We start from the raw sequence: 15357 nt of genomic DNA, 5'->3' as shown, positions 1-15357 counted from the left end.
AAATTTAGCTTAATTCGGTATGTGCGTATTATGGGTATAAGGAACATGTTGGTGTCAAAAGTATTTAGTTTTACAGTACAATTTATTTAGGTGCTGGTTGACATTTGCCATAGTACTCATAGCTGTGCCAACTGTGAGTTGTATAAGTTAATAGGGTAGATATTTGTTGTTACATGAAGTGCTTTGAGAGTCAAGGACCATATCACCTCAACCTTACCCGACACACTAGACCCCTGCAATTTGCATACCGCTCCAACAGATCCACAGACAAAGCAATCACCATTGCACTACACACTGCCATGGACAAGAGGAATACCTATGTGAGAATGCTGTTCATCGACAAAAGCTCAGCTTTGGTATTTGGTATTTTATTACGATCCTTATTAGCTATTGTGAAAGCAGCAGATACTCTTCCTGGGGTCAACACAAAGCATGACATAATACAGAACATGAATAGAAAAGAACAGCTCAAGGACAGAACTACATCAATTTAAAATAAGGCACACGTAACCTAAATATCAATACATACACAAACTATCTAGGTCAAATAGGGGAGAGGTATTGTGCTGTGAGGTGTTGCTTTATCTGTTTTTTGAAACCAGGTTTGCTGTTCATTTGAGCAATATGAGATGGAAGGGAGTTCCATGCAATAATGGCTCTATATAATACTGTACGCTTTCTTGAATTTGTTCTAGATTTGGGGACTGTAAAAAGACCCCTGGTGACATGTCTGGTGGGGTAAGTGTGTGTGTCAGATCTGTGTGTAAGTTGACTATGCAAAGAATTTGGAATTTTCAACAAGTTAATGTTTCTTATAAAAAGAAGAAGTGATGCAGTCAGTCTCTCCTCAACTCTTAGCCAAGAGAGACTTGCATGAATAGTATTTATATTATCCCTCTGACTACAACAAAGAGCAAGACGTAGCGCACTGTTCTGGGCCAGCTGCAGCTTGTCAACCACACGACTTGACAATAATCAAGATAAGACAAAACTAGAGCCTGCAGGACTTGTTTTTTGGAGTGTGGTGTCAAAAAAGCAGAGCATCTCTTTATTACGGACAGACATCTCCCCATCTTTACATATGTTTTTACCATGACAGTTAACAATCTAAGGTAACACCAAGTAATGTAGTCTCCTTAACCTGCTCAACAGTCACACCATTCATTACCAGATTCAGCTGAGGTCTAGATCTTAGGGAATGATTTGTACCAAATACAATGCTCTTAGTTTAAAAAATGTTCAGGACCAGTTTATTACTGGCCACCCATTCCAAAACAGACTGCATCTCTTTGTTAAGGGTTTCAGTGACTTCATTAGCTGTGGTTGCTGATGTGTATATGGTTGAATCATCAGCATACATGGACACACATGCTTTGATTAATGCCAGTGGCAGGTCATTGGTAAAAATAAAAAAGAATAGATGTGGTACACCACACTTTACATGTTTGACATTAGAGAAGCTTCCATTGAAGAAAACGTTTGGAGTTCTATTAGATAGATAGCTCTGAATCCACGATATGGCAGAGGTTGAAAAGCCATAACACATAATTTTTCTCAACAACAGGTTAATAATGTAAAAGGATGCACTGAGATCTAACAGTACAGCTCCCACAATCTTCTTATTGTCAATTTTGTTCACCAAATCATCAGTCATTTGTGTCAGTGCAGTACATGTTGAGTGCCCTTCTCTATAAGCATGCTGAAGGTCTGTTGTTAATTTGTTTACAGAGAAATAGCATTGTATTTGCCAACACATTTTTTCCCAACAGTTTGCTAAGAGCTGGCAGCAAGCTGATTGGTCTGCTGTTAGAACCAGGAAAGGCCGCTTTACCACTCTTGGGTAGCGGAATGACTTTGGCTTCCCTCCAGGCCTGAGGGCAAATACTTACCTCTAGGCTCAGATTAAAGATATGAGAGATAGGAGTGGCTATAGAGTCAGCTACGATCCTCAGTAGCTTTCCATCTAAGTTGTCAATGCCAGGAGGTTTGTCATTATTGATCAATAACAATACTTTTTCCACCTCTACCCAGACTAACTTTACAAAATTCAAACTTAAAATGCTTTTCTTCCATTATTAGTTTTTTTATGCATGAGTACGATGGCTCACTGTTCGCTGTTGATATTTCCTGCCTAGGTTTTCCCACTTTGCCAATTAAGTAATCATTAAAATAATTGGCAACATCAAATGTTTTTTTTTGATAAATAAGCCATCTGATTTAAATTTATTTTTCTGTCCATAATTTAATTTAAAGTACTCCAAAGTATTTTTCCCATAATTCTTTATATCATTGATTTAGGCTTCATAATACAGTTTAGTCACATAATTTCTTAATTTGCAGTAAGTCAGCCAGTCAGATGTGTAGCCAGACTTATTAACCACTCCTTTTGCCACATCTCTTTCGACCATACAGTTTTTCAATTCCTCATCAATCCATGGAGCCTTAACAGTTCTAACAGTCAGTTTCTTAACAGGTGCATGTTTATCAATAATTGGAAGAAGCAATTTAATAAAATCATCAAGTGCAGCCTCTGGATGCTCCTTATTAATCACACCAGACCAACTAATATTTTTTACATCATCCACATAAGAGTCACAGCAAAATCTTTCGTGAGACAGCGTTTTCCACCACTATCAACAAAACAACAAATGATGTAATTTCTCATTGAAGAATTGTGTTGCATCCCTCTAATAGAGTTCCAGACACTTGTAGAATCTATGCCAAGGTGCATTGAAGCTGTTCTGGCTAGTGGTGGCCCAACACCCTATTAAGATACTTTATGTTGGTGTGTCCTTTATTTTGGCAGTTTGCTGTATATAGAGACATTAAACACTGTACACTTACTGTTTTTTATCATGTTTTTCTCACTGTGTATTCAAATACTGTATTCTCGACATAGCTCATTCTAATATATCGACTATTGCATTTTTGTTACACTGTTTACGATTAAGGTGTATTTATATACTGGATTCTTTACATAGCTCACTCTAATATGTCTACTACTGTACATATCATTCTTAGTATATATGTCCGGTGTATACACGCATAGAATGCTTTTTGATTTCTGATACATTGCTATTTGGGTCGTTCTTACAGTTCTTGATTTCTTTATTTTAGTATTTTTTTATTATTTGTGTTTGACATTTTACTTCACTGTTAGAAGCTAGTAACACAAGCATTTCACTATATCTGCTATAACATCTGCTAAATTGTGTAAGCCAACAATAAAGTTTGATTTTATATAATGAAATTATTAATATTATTATTATTATTGAAAAGTTAAGACAAGTCACCCTTTTTAAACTAAGTTACTTGATAGAACATATACAGTGCATTTTTCCACATTTTGTTCTAAAATTGATTAAATTATGTATTTTTCCTTATCAATCTACACACAATACCCCATAATGACAAAGTGAAAACAGGTTTTTAGAAATTGTAGCATTTAAATTAAAATTAAAAAACAGAAATAACTTATTTACATAAGTATTCAGACCCTTTGCTATCATTGGACATGATTTGGAAAGGCACACGCCTGTCTATATAAGGTCCCACAGTTGACAGTGCATGTCAGAGCAAAAACCAAGACATGAGACAGATCTGGGGAAGGGTACCAAAAAAGTTCTGCAGCATTGAAGGTCCCCAAGAACACAGTGGACTCCATCATTATTAAATGGAAGTTTGGAACCGCCAAGACTCTGGAGTTGGCCGCCCAGCCAAACTGAGCAATATGGGGAGAAGGGCTTTGGTCAGGGAAGTGACCAAGAACACGAAGGTCCCTCTGACAGAGCTCCAGAGATCCTCTGTGGAGATGGGAGAACCTTCCAGAAAGACAACCATCTCTGCTGAACTCCACCAATCAGGCCTTTCTGGTAGAGTGGCCAGACGGAAGCCACTCCTCAGTAAAAGGCACATGACAGGCCGCTTGGAGTTTGCCAAAACAGCGTGCTATCGACCTAGAGCACATCGGATTTTCTGCCGGAATCACTGAATCACTGGACCTTAACACCGGATCATCGCAACTAACTAGCTGCAACCGAATGGCTGTTGTTGGCTAATTCACCACTGTCCCGATGCACCAGTTAGCCTTGAGCTAGCCTCGAGCCAGGCCCATCTCCCGGTTATCGTCCTCTCTGTCAACCGGACGGGACCTCCTAGTGTCGACACGGAGCCCCGCCAATCCATCACGACTGGTCTGCCGATGTAATCATCTGATGTGGTTTCAAAAGGCTTCCCGATGCGATGACCACGAAGATCCATCTGCTAGCCCTGGCCCGCTAGCACGCGCAATCAACAGCCGAGCCTCCTGCTCGCCTGTGCTGTAGCAGCCTACAAACTGCTCCCGGACTTAGCTATTGCTGTTCACTGGACCTTATGATCACTCATCTACACAGTTGATGCCTGCTGGACTGTTCCTTCACACGGTATCCTATCCTGTTTATATGTTTAGCCTCAGCCCAAACTTTCGTCGCCATTACCAGTTGTTGTCTTAGCCCTCTCGAATAACACCTGTGACTGCATTTTGCCTCTCTCCCATATCAATATGCCTAGCCTATTGCTGTTTGGGCTAGTTCTTATTGTACAATTTCACTGTAGAACCTCCAGTCCCGCTCAACCAGCCTCAGAGAGCTCCTTTGTCCCACCCCCCATACACGCGGAGACCGGCTCAATCGGTACCTCCAGGGATGCTACCTCTTTCATCGTTACCCAATGCTAAGGTGTAACTCCACTGTACTCATATCCTTCCATATCCTTGTCTGTACATAATGCCCTGAATCTATTCTACAACGCCCAGAAATCTGCCCCTTTTATTCTCTGTACCTAACGCACTAGAAGACCAGTTCTTAAAGCCTTTAGCCATATCCTTATTCTATTCCTCCTCTGTTCCTCTGGTGATGTAGAGGTTAACCCAGGCCCTGTAGCCCCCAGTATCACTCCTACTACTGTAACAGTAAAAGCCTTGGATTCTAGCATGTCAACATCAGAAGCCTCCTCCCCAAGTTTGAGTTATTCACTGCATTAGCACACTCTGCCAATCCTGATGTTCTAGCAGTGTCTCAATCCTGGCTTAGGAAGGCCACCAAAAATTAAGAAATGTCCATCCCGAATTACAACATTTTCTATCTAGATAGAACTGCCAAAGAGGGCGGAGTTTCAATCTACTGTAGAGATAGCCTGCAGAGCCCTATCATACTATCCAGGTCTGTGCCCACACAGTTTGAGCTTCTACTTCTAAAAATACACCTTTCCAGAAATAAGTCTCTCACTGTTGCCACTAGCTACAGACCCCCCTCAGCCACCAGTTCGTACTGCTTGGTGACCTAAACTGGGATATGCTTAACACCCCAGCCATCCTACAATCTAAACTAGATGCCCTCAATCTCACACAAATGATCAAGGAACCTACCAGGTACAACCCTAAATCCGTAAACATGGGCACCCTCATAGATATCATCCTGACTAATTTACCCTCTAAATACACCTGTCTTCAACCAGGATCTCAGTGATCACTGCCTCATTGCCTGCATCTGTAATGGGTCCGCGGTCAAACGACCACCCCTCATCACTGTCAAACGCTCCTAAAACACTTCAGCGAGCAGGCCTTTCTAATTGACCTGGCCCGGGTATCCTGGATGGATATTGACCTTATTCTGTCAGCAGAGGATGCCTGGATGTTCTTCAAAAGTGCTTTTCTCTCCATCTTAAATAAGCATGCCCCATAAAAAAAATCTAAACTAAGAACAGATATAGCCCCTGGTTCAACCCAGACTTGACTGCCCTTGACCAGCACAAAAACATCCTGTGGCGTACTGCATTAGCATCGAACAGCCCCCGCGATATGCAACTTTTCAGGGAAGTCAGGAACCCAATATACACAATCAGTTAGGAAAGCAAAGGCTAGCTTTTTCAAACAGAAATTTGCATCCTGTAGCACTAACTCCAAAAAGTTTTGGGACACTGTAAAATCCATAGAGAATAAGAGCACCTCCTCCCAGCTACCCACTGCACTGATGCTAGGAAACACTGTCACCACCGATAAATCTACGATAATCGAGAATTTCAATAAGCATTTTGCTACGGCTGGCCATGCTTTCCACCTGGCTACCCCTACCCCGGCCTCCAGCTCTGCACCCTCCGCTGCATTTGCCCATGTCCCCCCCGCTTCTCCTTCACCCAAATTCAGATAGCTGATGTCCTGAAAGAGCTGCAAAATCTGGACCCCTACAAATCAGCTGGGCTAGACAATCTGGACCCTTTCTTTCTAAAATTAGCCGCCGAAATTGTCGCAACCCCCTATTGCTAGCCTCTTCAACCTCTCTTTCGCATCTTCTGAGATCCCCAGAGATTGGAAAGTTGCCGCGGTCATCCTCCTCTTCAAAGGGGGTGACACTCTAGATCCAAACTGTTACAAACCTATATCCATCCTGCCCTGCCTTTTGAAAGTATTTGAAAGCCAAGTTAACAAACAGATCACCGACCATTTCGAATCCCACCATACCTTCTCCGCTATACAATCTGGTTTCGAGCTGGCCATGGGTGCACCTCAGCCACGCTCAAGGTCCTAAATGATATAATAACCACAATCGATAAAAGACAGCACTGTGCTGCCGTCTTTAACGACCTGGCCAAGGCTTTTAACTCTGTCAATCACTGCATTCTTATTGGCAGACTAAATAGCCTTGGTTTCTCAAATGACTGCCTTGCCTGGTTCACCAACTACTTCTCAGATAGAGTTCAATGTGTCAAATCAGAGGGCCTGTTGTCTGAACCTCTGGCAGTCTCTATGGGGGTGCCATAGGGTTCAATTCTTGGGCCGACTCTATTCTCTGTGTATATCAATGATGTCGCTCTTGCTGCTGGTGACTCTCAGATCCACCTCTACGCAGACGACACCATTTTGTATACATCTGGCCCTTCATTGGACACAGTGTTAACAAACCTCCAAACGAGCATCAATGCCATACAACACTCCTTCCGTGGCCTCCAACTGCTCTTAAACGCTAGTAAAACTAAATGCATGCTCTTCAATCGAACGCTGCTTGCACCCGCCCGCCCGACTAGAATCACTACTCTCGCCGGGTCTGACTTAGAATATGTGGACAACTACAAATACCTAGATTTCTGCTTAGACCGTAAACTCTCCTTCCAGACTCACATTAAGCATCTCCAATCCAAAGTTAAATCTAGAATTGGCTTCCTATTTCACAACAAAGCCTCCTTCACTCATGCTGCTAAACATGCCCTCGTAAAACTGACTATCCTACCGATCCTTGACTTCGGCGATGTCATTTACAAAATAGCTTCCAACACTCTACTCAGCAAATTGGATGTAGTCTATCACAGTGCCATCCGTTTTGTCACCAAAGCCCCATATACTACCCACCATTGTGACCTGTACGCTCTCGTTGGCTGGCCCTCACTACATATTCGTTGCCAAACCCACTGGCTCCAGGTCATCTATAATTCTCTTCTAGGCAAATCCCCGCCTTATCTTAGCTCATTGGTCACCATAGCAACACCCACCCGTAGTATGCGTTCCAGCAGGTATATCTCACTGGTCATGCCCAAAACCAACACCTCCTTTGGCCGCCATTCCTTCCAGTTCTCTGCTGCAAATGAGTGGAACGAACTGCAAAAATCTCTGAAGCTGGAGACACTTATCTCCCTCACTATCTTTAAGCATCAGTTGTCAGAGCAGCTTACCGATCACTGCACCTGTACACAGCCCATCTGTAATTAGCCAACCCAACTACCTCATCCACATATTGTTATTTACATTGTTATTTATTTTGCTCATTTGCAGCCCAGTATCTCTATTTGCACATCATCTTCTGCCATCTATCACTCCATTGTTAATACTAAATTGTAATTATTTTTGCACTATGGCCTATTTATTGCCTTATCTCCATAACTTACTACATTTGCACACACTGTATATATATTTTCTATTGTGTTATTGACTGTACATTTTGTTTATTCCATATGTAACTCTGTGTTTGTTGTTTTTATCACACTGCTTTGCTTTATCTTGGCCAGGTCGCAGTTGTAAATGAGAACTTGTTCTCAACTGGCTTACCTGGTTAAATAAAGGTTAAATAAAAATTATTACAGAAAAAATGGTTTTGGATATCACTTTTTCATTCTCTACAAAATGTAATATTGCATAGTGATAATTATTTTGTTGTGATAATGGGATACCTAGTGTGTAAGGTCAATGATATCAACTGGACTTAATAATATGTTGTCAGGTTTACACTTAGGGTTCGATTCAATCCGCATCACAGAAGTTCACTGCTTTAGCGCCATGGAAATGTATGCAATGCTTATCTTCAGCGCTACGGATTGAATCAAGCCCCCTGTACAGTGCCTTGAAAAAGTATTCATCCCCTTGGCGTTTTTCCTATTTTGTTGCATTACAACCTGTAATTTAAATGGATTTTTATTTGGATTTCATGTAATGATCATACACAAAATAGTCAACATTGGTGAAGTGAAATTAAAAAAATTACTTGTTTAAAAAAATTCTACAAAATAAATAATGGAAAACTGGTGTGTGCATATGTATTCACCCCCTTTGCTATGAAGCCCCTAAATAAGATTTGGTGCAACCAATTACCTTCAGAAGTCACATAATTAGTTAAATAAAGTCCACATGTGTGCAATCTAAGAGTCACATGATCTGTCACATGATCTCAGTATATATACACCTGTTCTGAAAGGCCCCAGAGTCAGCAACACCACTAAGCAAGGGGCACCACCAAGCAAGCAACACCATGAAGACTAAGGAGCTCTCCAAACAGGTCAGGGACAAAGTTATGGAGAAGTACAGATCAAGGTTGGGTTATAAAAAAATATCCAAACTTTGAACTCCCCACGGAGCACCATTAAATCCATTATAAAAAAATTGAAAGAATATGGCACCACAGCAAACCTGCCAAGAGAGGGCTGCCCACCAAAACTCACGGACCAGGCAAGGAGGGCTTTAATCAGAGAGGCAACAAAGAGACCAAAGATAACCCTGAAGGAGCTGCAAAGCTCCACAGTGGTGATTGGAGTGTCTGTCCATAGGACCACTTTAAGCCGTACACTCCACAGAGCTGGGCTTTACGGAAGAGTGGCCAGAAAAAAGCCATTGCTTAAAGAAACAAATAAGCAAACACATTTGGTGTTCGCCAAAAGGCATGTGGGAGACTCCCCAAACATATGGAAGAAGGTACTCTGGTCAGATGAGACTAAAATTTAGCTTTTGGCCATCAAGGAAAATGCTATGTCTGGCGCAAACCCAACACCTCTCATCACCCCCGAAAACAGCATCAACACAGTGAAGCATGGTGGTGGCAGCATCATGCTGTGGGGATGTTTTTCATCGGCAGGGACTGGGAAACTGGTCAGAATTGAAGGAATGATGGATTGCGCTAAATACAGGGAAATTCTTGAGGGAAACCTGTTTCAGTCTTCCAGAGATTTGAGACTGGGATGGAGGTTCACCTTCCAGCAGTACAATGACCCTAAGCATACTGCTAAATCAACACTCGAGTGGTTTAAGGGGAAACATTTAAATGTCTTGGAATGGCCTAGTCAAAGCCCAGACCTCAATCCAGTTGAGAATCTGTGGTATGACTTAAAGATTGCTGTACACCAGCAGAACCCATCCAACTTGAAGGAGCTGGAGCACTTTTGCCTTGAAGAATGGGCAAAAATCCCAGTGGCTAGATGTGCCAAGCTTATAGAGACATACCCCAAGACGTGCGGCTGTAATTGCTGCAAAAAGTTGCTCTACAAAGTATTGACTTTGGGGCGTGAATAGTATGAAAAAAGTTTGAAAATGGATGCACTCACTAACTGTAAATCGCTCTGGATAAGAGCGTCTGCTAAATGACTAAAATGTAAATGTAAATGTAGTTATGCACGCTCAAGTTTTCTGTTTTTTTTTGTCTTATTTCTTGTTTGTTTCACAATAAAAAATATTTTGAATCTTCAATGTGGTAGGCATGTTATGTAAATTAAATGATACAAACCCCTAAAAAATCCATTTTATTTCCAGGTTGTAAGGCAACAAAATAGGAAATATGCCAAGGGGGGTGAATACTTTCGCAAGCCACTGTACGTATAGAAATCAAGGGGCTTTTACTTTTTCTTCCCTAGAGACCCCCACCCAGGCAAACCAGCAACACAGAGACCCCAATCATACGTTAGCAAAAAAAGATTGTCTAGTGTTATCATCAGGTGAATGATAACGGCAAGGAGTAGTAATCAATATTTTTCAATGAATAGATTATTATTTGACCTCCCCACATTATAATTGTAAACTCTAACATAGCCTATTAGCTAGAAAGGTAACACATTTTTGCCAAGAGCAGCTGTTATATTAAGACCAGAAAATAACTGTAATTATATGAGTTGTAACATGTGGACAAGGAAGTGCATAATATTTGCTGAATTGATTGCAGGACCTCCTTAGGCCATCTCTCTTGTCAGTTGATAACATGTCCATGGTCACGACTGTAAATTGTCATGACTTTCTCACATGTTGTTGTTTTTATTTCTAATTCAAAAGGACTCAAATTAAAGTTCAATGATAATAATTACCAGTGTGGCCTAACGAATTAACAAGTGAATGGATAGATTTTGTATTTGTCTCCATATAGCAATATTCAAAATGACTATCCAATGGCCGGGACTGAAACCTTAATACTATAAAAATAGTATTTATAATACTATAATGCCTGTATTACCTTATTACACTAATAATATTGCTTACCGAAAGTATGTTCTACTAACCATATGTAACCGTACGTGACAAATATGAACATACAGATGTAGGATCTTAATTTGATCACTCTTTTGTTGCTGAGAATGTTCCTGCACAGCAGGAAATGTAAACTTGTAGTGTATTTAGAGTTTTAAAATGCTTCTAAAGTTTGTAATTCCACATTGAAATTTCTGACTTAAAAATGTATCAACCCATACAAAAATGTCCATAAATTATAATCCACATAATAATTCACATTTCCTGTTGCTGCAGGACTATGTTCCTACTGTAGCAAACTGTTACATTGTCACACATTTTTTTTTTCCCCAGGGAAACTTTTTTTTGTCTCCTAAAAATATACTGCTGAATCCAGCAGAAAATATTTTAGGTAATTTGGTAAGTGTGTGGTAACAAAGCAAGGCTAGCTTTTTCAAACAGAAATTTGCATCCTGTAGCACTAACTCCAAAAAGTTTTGGGACACTGTAAAATCCATAGAGAATAAGAGCACCTCCTCCCAGCTACCCACTGCACTGATGCTAGGAAACACTGTCACCACCGATAAATCTACGATAATCGAGAATTTCAATAAGCATTTTGCTACGGCTGGCCATGCTTTCCACCTGGCTACCCCTACCCCGGCCTCCAGCTCTGCACCCTCCGCTGCATTTGCCCATGTCCCCCCCGCTTCTCCTTCACCCAAATTCAGATAGCTGATGTCCTGAAAGAGCTGCAAAATCTGGACCCCTACAAATCAGCTGGGCTAGACAATCTGGACCCTTTCTTTCTAAAATTAGCCGCCGAAATTGTCGCAACCCCTATTGCTAGCCTCTTCAACCTCTCTTTCGCATCTTCTGAGATCCCCAGAGATTGGAAAGTTGCCGCGGTCATCCTCCTCTTCAAAGGGGGTGACACTCTAGATCCAAACTGTTACAAACCTATATCCATCCTGCCCTGCCTTTTGAAAGTATTTGAAAGCCAAGTTAACAAACAGATCACCGACCATTTCGAATCCCACCATACCTTCTCCGCTATACAATCTGGTTTCGAGCTGGCCATGGGTGCACCTCAGCCACGCTCAAGGTCCTAAATGATATAATAACCACAATCGATAAAAGACAGCACTGTGCTGCCGTCTTTAACGACCTGGCCAAGGCTTTTAACTCTGTCAATCACTGCATTCTTATTGGCAGACTAAATAGCCTTGGTTTCTCAAATGACTGCCTTGCCTGGTTCACCAACTACTTCTCAGATAGAGTTCAATGTGTCAAATCAGAGGGCCTGTTGTCTGAACCTCTGGCAGTCTCTATGGGGGTGCCATAGGGTTCAATTCTTGGGCCGACTCTATTCTCTGTGTATATCAATGATGTCGCTCTTGCTGCTGGTGACTCTCAGATCCACCTCTACGCAGACGACACCATTTTGTATACATCTGGCCCTTCATTGGACACAGTGTTAACAAACCTCCAAACGAGCATCAATGCCATACAACACTCCTTCCGTGGCCTCCAACTGCTCTTAAACGCTAGTAAAACTAAATGCATGCTCTTCAATCGAACGCTGCTTGCACCCGCCCGCCCGACTAGAATCACTACTCTCGCCGGGTCTGACTTAGAATATGTGGACAACTACAAATACCTAGATTTCTGCTTAGACCGTAAACTCTCCTTCCAGACTCACATTAAGCATCTCCAATCCAAAGTTAAATCAAGAATTGGCTTCCTATTTCACAACAAAGCCTCCTTCACTCATGCTGCTAAACATGCCCTCGTAAAACTGACTATCCTACCGATCCTTGACTTCGGCGATGTCATTTACAAAATAGCTTCCAACACTCTACTCAGCAAATTGGATGTAGTCTATCACAGTGCCATCCGTTTTGTCACCAAAGCCCCATATACTACCCACCATTGTGACCTGTACGCTCTCGTTGGCTGGCCCTCACTACATATTCGTTGCCAAACCCACTGGCTCCAGGTCATCTATAATTCTCTTCTAGGCAAATCCCCGCCTTATCTTAGCTCATTGGTCACCATAGCAACACCCACCCGTAGTATGCGTTCCAGCAGGTATATCTCACTGGTCATGCCCAAAACCAACACCTCCTTTGGCCGCCATTCCTTCCAGTTCTCTGCTGCAAATGAGTGGAACGAACTGCAAAAATCTCTGAAGCTGGAGACACTTATCTCCCTCACTATCTTTAAGCATCAGTTGTCAGAGCAGCTTACCGATCACTGCACCTGTACACAGCCCATCTGTAATTAGCCAACCCAACTACCTCATCCACATATTGTTATTTACATTGTTATTTATTTTGCTCATTTGCAGCCCAGTATCTCTATTTGCACATCATCTTCTGCCATCTATCACTCCATTGTTAATACTAAATTGTAATTATTTTTGCACTATGGCCTATTTATTGCCTTATCTCCATAACATACTACATTTGCACACACTGTATATATATTTTCTATTGTGTTATTGACTGTACATTTTGTTTATTCCATATGTAACTCTGTGTTTGTTGTTTTTATCACACTGCTTTGCTTTATCTTGGCCAGGTCGCAGTTGTAAATGAGAACTTGTTCTCAACTGGCTTACCTGGTTAAATAAAGGTTAAATAAAAATTATTACAGAAAAAATGGTTTTGGATATCACTTTTTCATTCTCTACAAAATGTAATATTGCATAGTGATAATTATTTTGTTGTGATAATGGGATACCTAGTGTGTAAGGTCAATGATATCAACTGGACTTAATAATATGTTGTCAGGTTTACACTTAGGGTTCGATTCAATCCGCATCACAGAAGTTCACTGCTTTAGCGCCATGGAAATGTATGCAATGCTTATCTTCAGCGCTACGGATTGAATCAAGCCCCTGTACAGTGCCTTGAAAAAGTATTCATCCCCTTGGCGTTTTTCCTATTTTGTTGCATTACAACCTGTAATTTAAATGGATTTTTATTTGGATTTCATGTAATGATCATACACAAAATAGTCAACATTGGTGAAGTGAAATTAAAAAAATTACTTGTTTAAAAAAATTCTACAAAATAAATAATGGAAAACTGGTGTGTGCATATGTATTCACCCCTTTGCTATGAAGCCCCTAAATAAGATTTGGTGCAACCAATTACCTTCAGAAGTCACATAATTAGTTAAATAAAGTCCACATGTGTGCAATCTAAGAGTCACATGATCTGTCACATGATCTCAGTATATATACACCTGTTCTGAAAGGCCCCAGAGTCAGCAACACCACTAAGCAAGGGGCACCACCAAGCAAGCAACACCATGAAGACTAAGGAGCTCTCCAAACAGGTCAGGGACAAAGTTATGGAGAAGTACAGATCAAGGTTGGGTTATAAAAAAATATCCAAACTTTGAACTCCCACGGAGCACCATTAAATCCATTATAAAAAAATTGAAAGAATATGGCACCACAGCAAACCTGCCAAGAGAGGGCTGCCCACCAAAACTCACGGACCAGGCAAGGAGGGCTTTAATCAGAGAGGCAACAAAGAGACCAAAGATAACCCTGAAGGAGCTGCAAAGCTCCACAGTGGTGATTGGAGTGTCTGTCCATAGGACCACTTTAAGCCGTACACTCCACAGAGCTGGGCTTTACGGAAGAGTGGCCAGAAAAAAGCCATTGCTTAAAGAAACAAATAAGCAAACACATTTGGTGTTCGCCAAAAGGCATGTGGGAGACTCCCCAAACATATGGAAGAAGGTACTCTGGTCAGATGAGACTAAAATTTAGCTTTTGGCCATCAAGGAAAATGCTATGTCTGGCGCAAACCCAACACCTCTCATCACCCCGAAAACAGCATCAACACAGTGAAGCATGGTGGTGGCAGCATCATGCTGTGGGGATGTTTTTCATCGGCAGGGACTGGGAAACTGGTCAGAATTGAAGGAATGATGGATTGCGCTAAATACAGGGAAATTCTTGAGGGAAACCTGTTTCAGTCTTCCAGAGATTTGAGACTGGGATGGAGGTTCACCTTCCAGCAGTACAATGACCCTAAGCATACTGCTAAATCAACACTCGAGTGGTTTAAGGGGAAACATTTAAATGTCTTGGAATGGCCTAGTCAAAGCCCAGACCTCAATCCAGTTGAGAATCTGTGGTATGACTTAAAGATTGCTGTACACCAGCAGAACCCATCCAACTTGAAGGAGCTGGAGCACTTTTGCCTTGAAGAATGGGCAAAAATCCCAGTGGCTAGATGTGCCAAGCTTATAGAGACATACCCCAAGACGTGCGGCTGTAATTGCTGCAAAAAAGTTGCTCTACAAAGTATTGACTTTGGGGCGTGAATAGTATGAAAAAAGTTTGAAAATGGATGCACTCACTAACTGTAAATCGCTCTGGATAAGAGCGTCTGCTAAATGACTAAAATGTAAATGTAAATGTAGTTATGCACGCTCAAGTTTTCTGTTTTTTTTTGTCTTATTTCTTGTTTGTTTCACAATAAAAAATATTTTGAATCTTCAATGTGGTAGGCATGTTATGTAAATTAAATGATACAAACCCCTAAAAAAATCCATTTTATTTCCAGGTTGTAAGGCAACAAAATAGGAAATATGCCAAGGGGGGT

Source organism: Coregonus clupeaformis, chromosome 12 (genome assembly GCF_020615455.1).
Source record: "Coregonus clupeaformis isolate EN_2021a chromosome 12, ASM2061545v1, whole genome shotgun sequence".
Classification (NCBI taxonomy): Eukaryota; Metazoa; Chordata; class Actinopteri; order Salmoniformes; family Salmonidae; genus Coregonus; species Coregonus clupeaformis.
The sequence above is the reverse complement of the archived record's forward strand: the minus strand, read 5'-3'. Positions refer to the sequence as shown.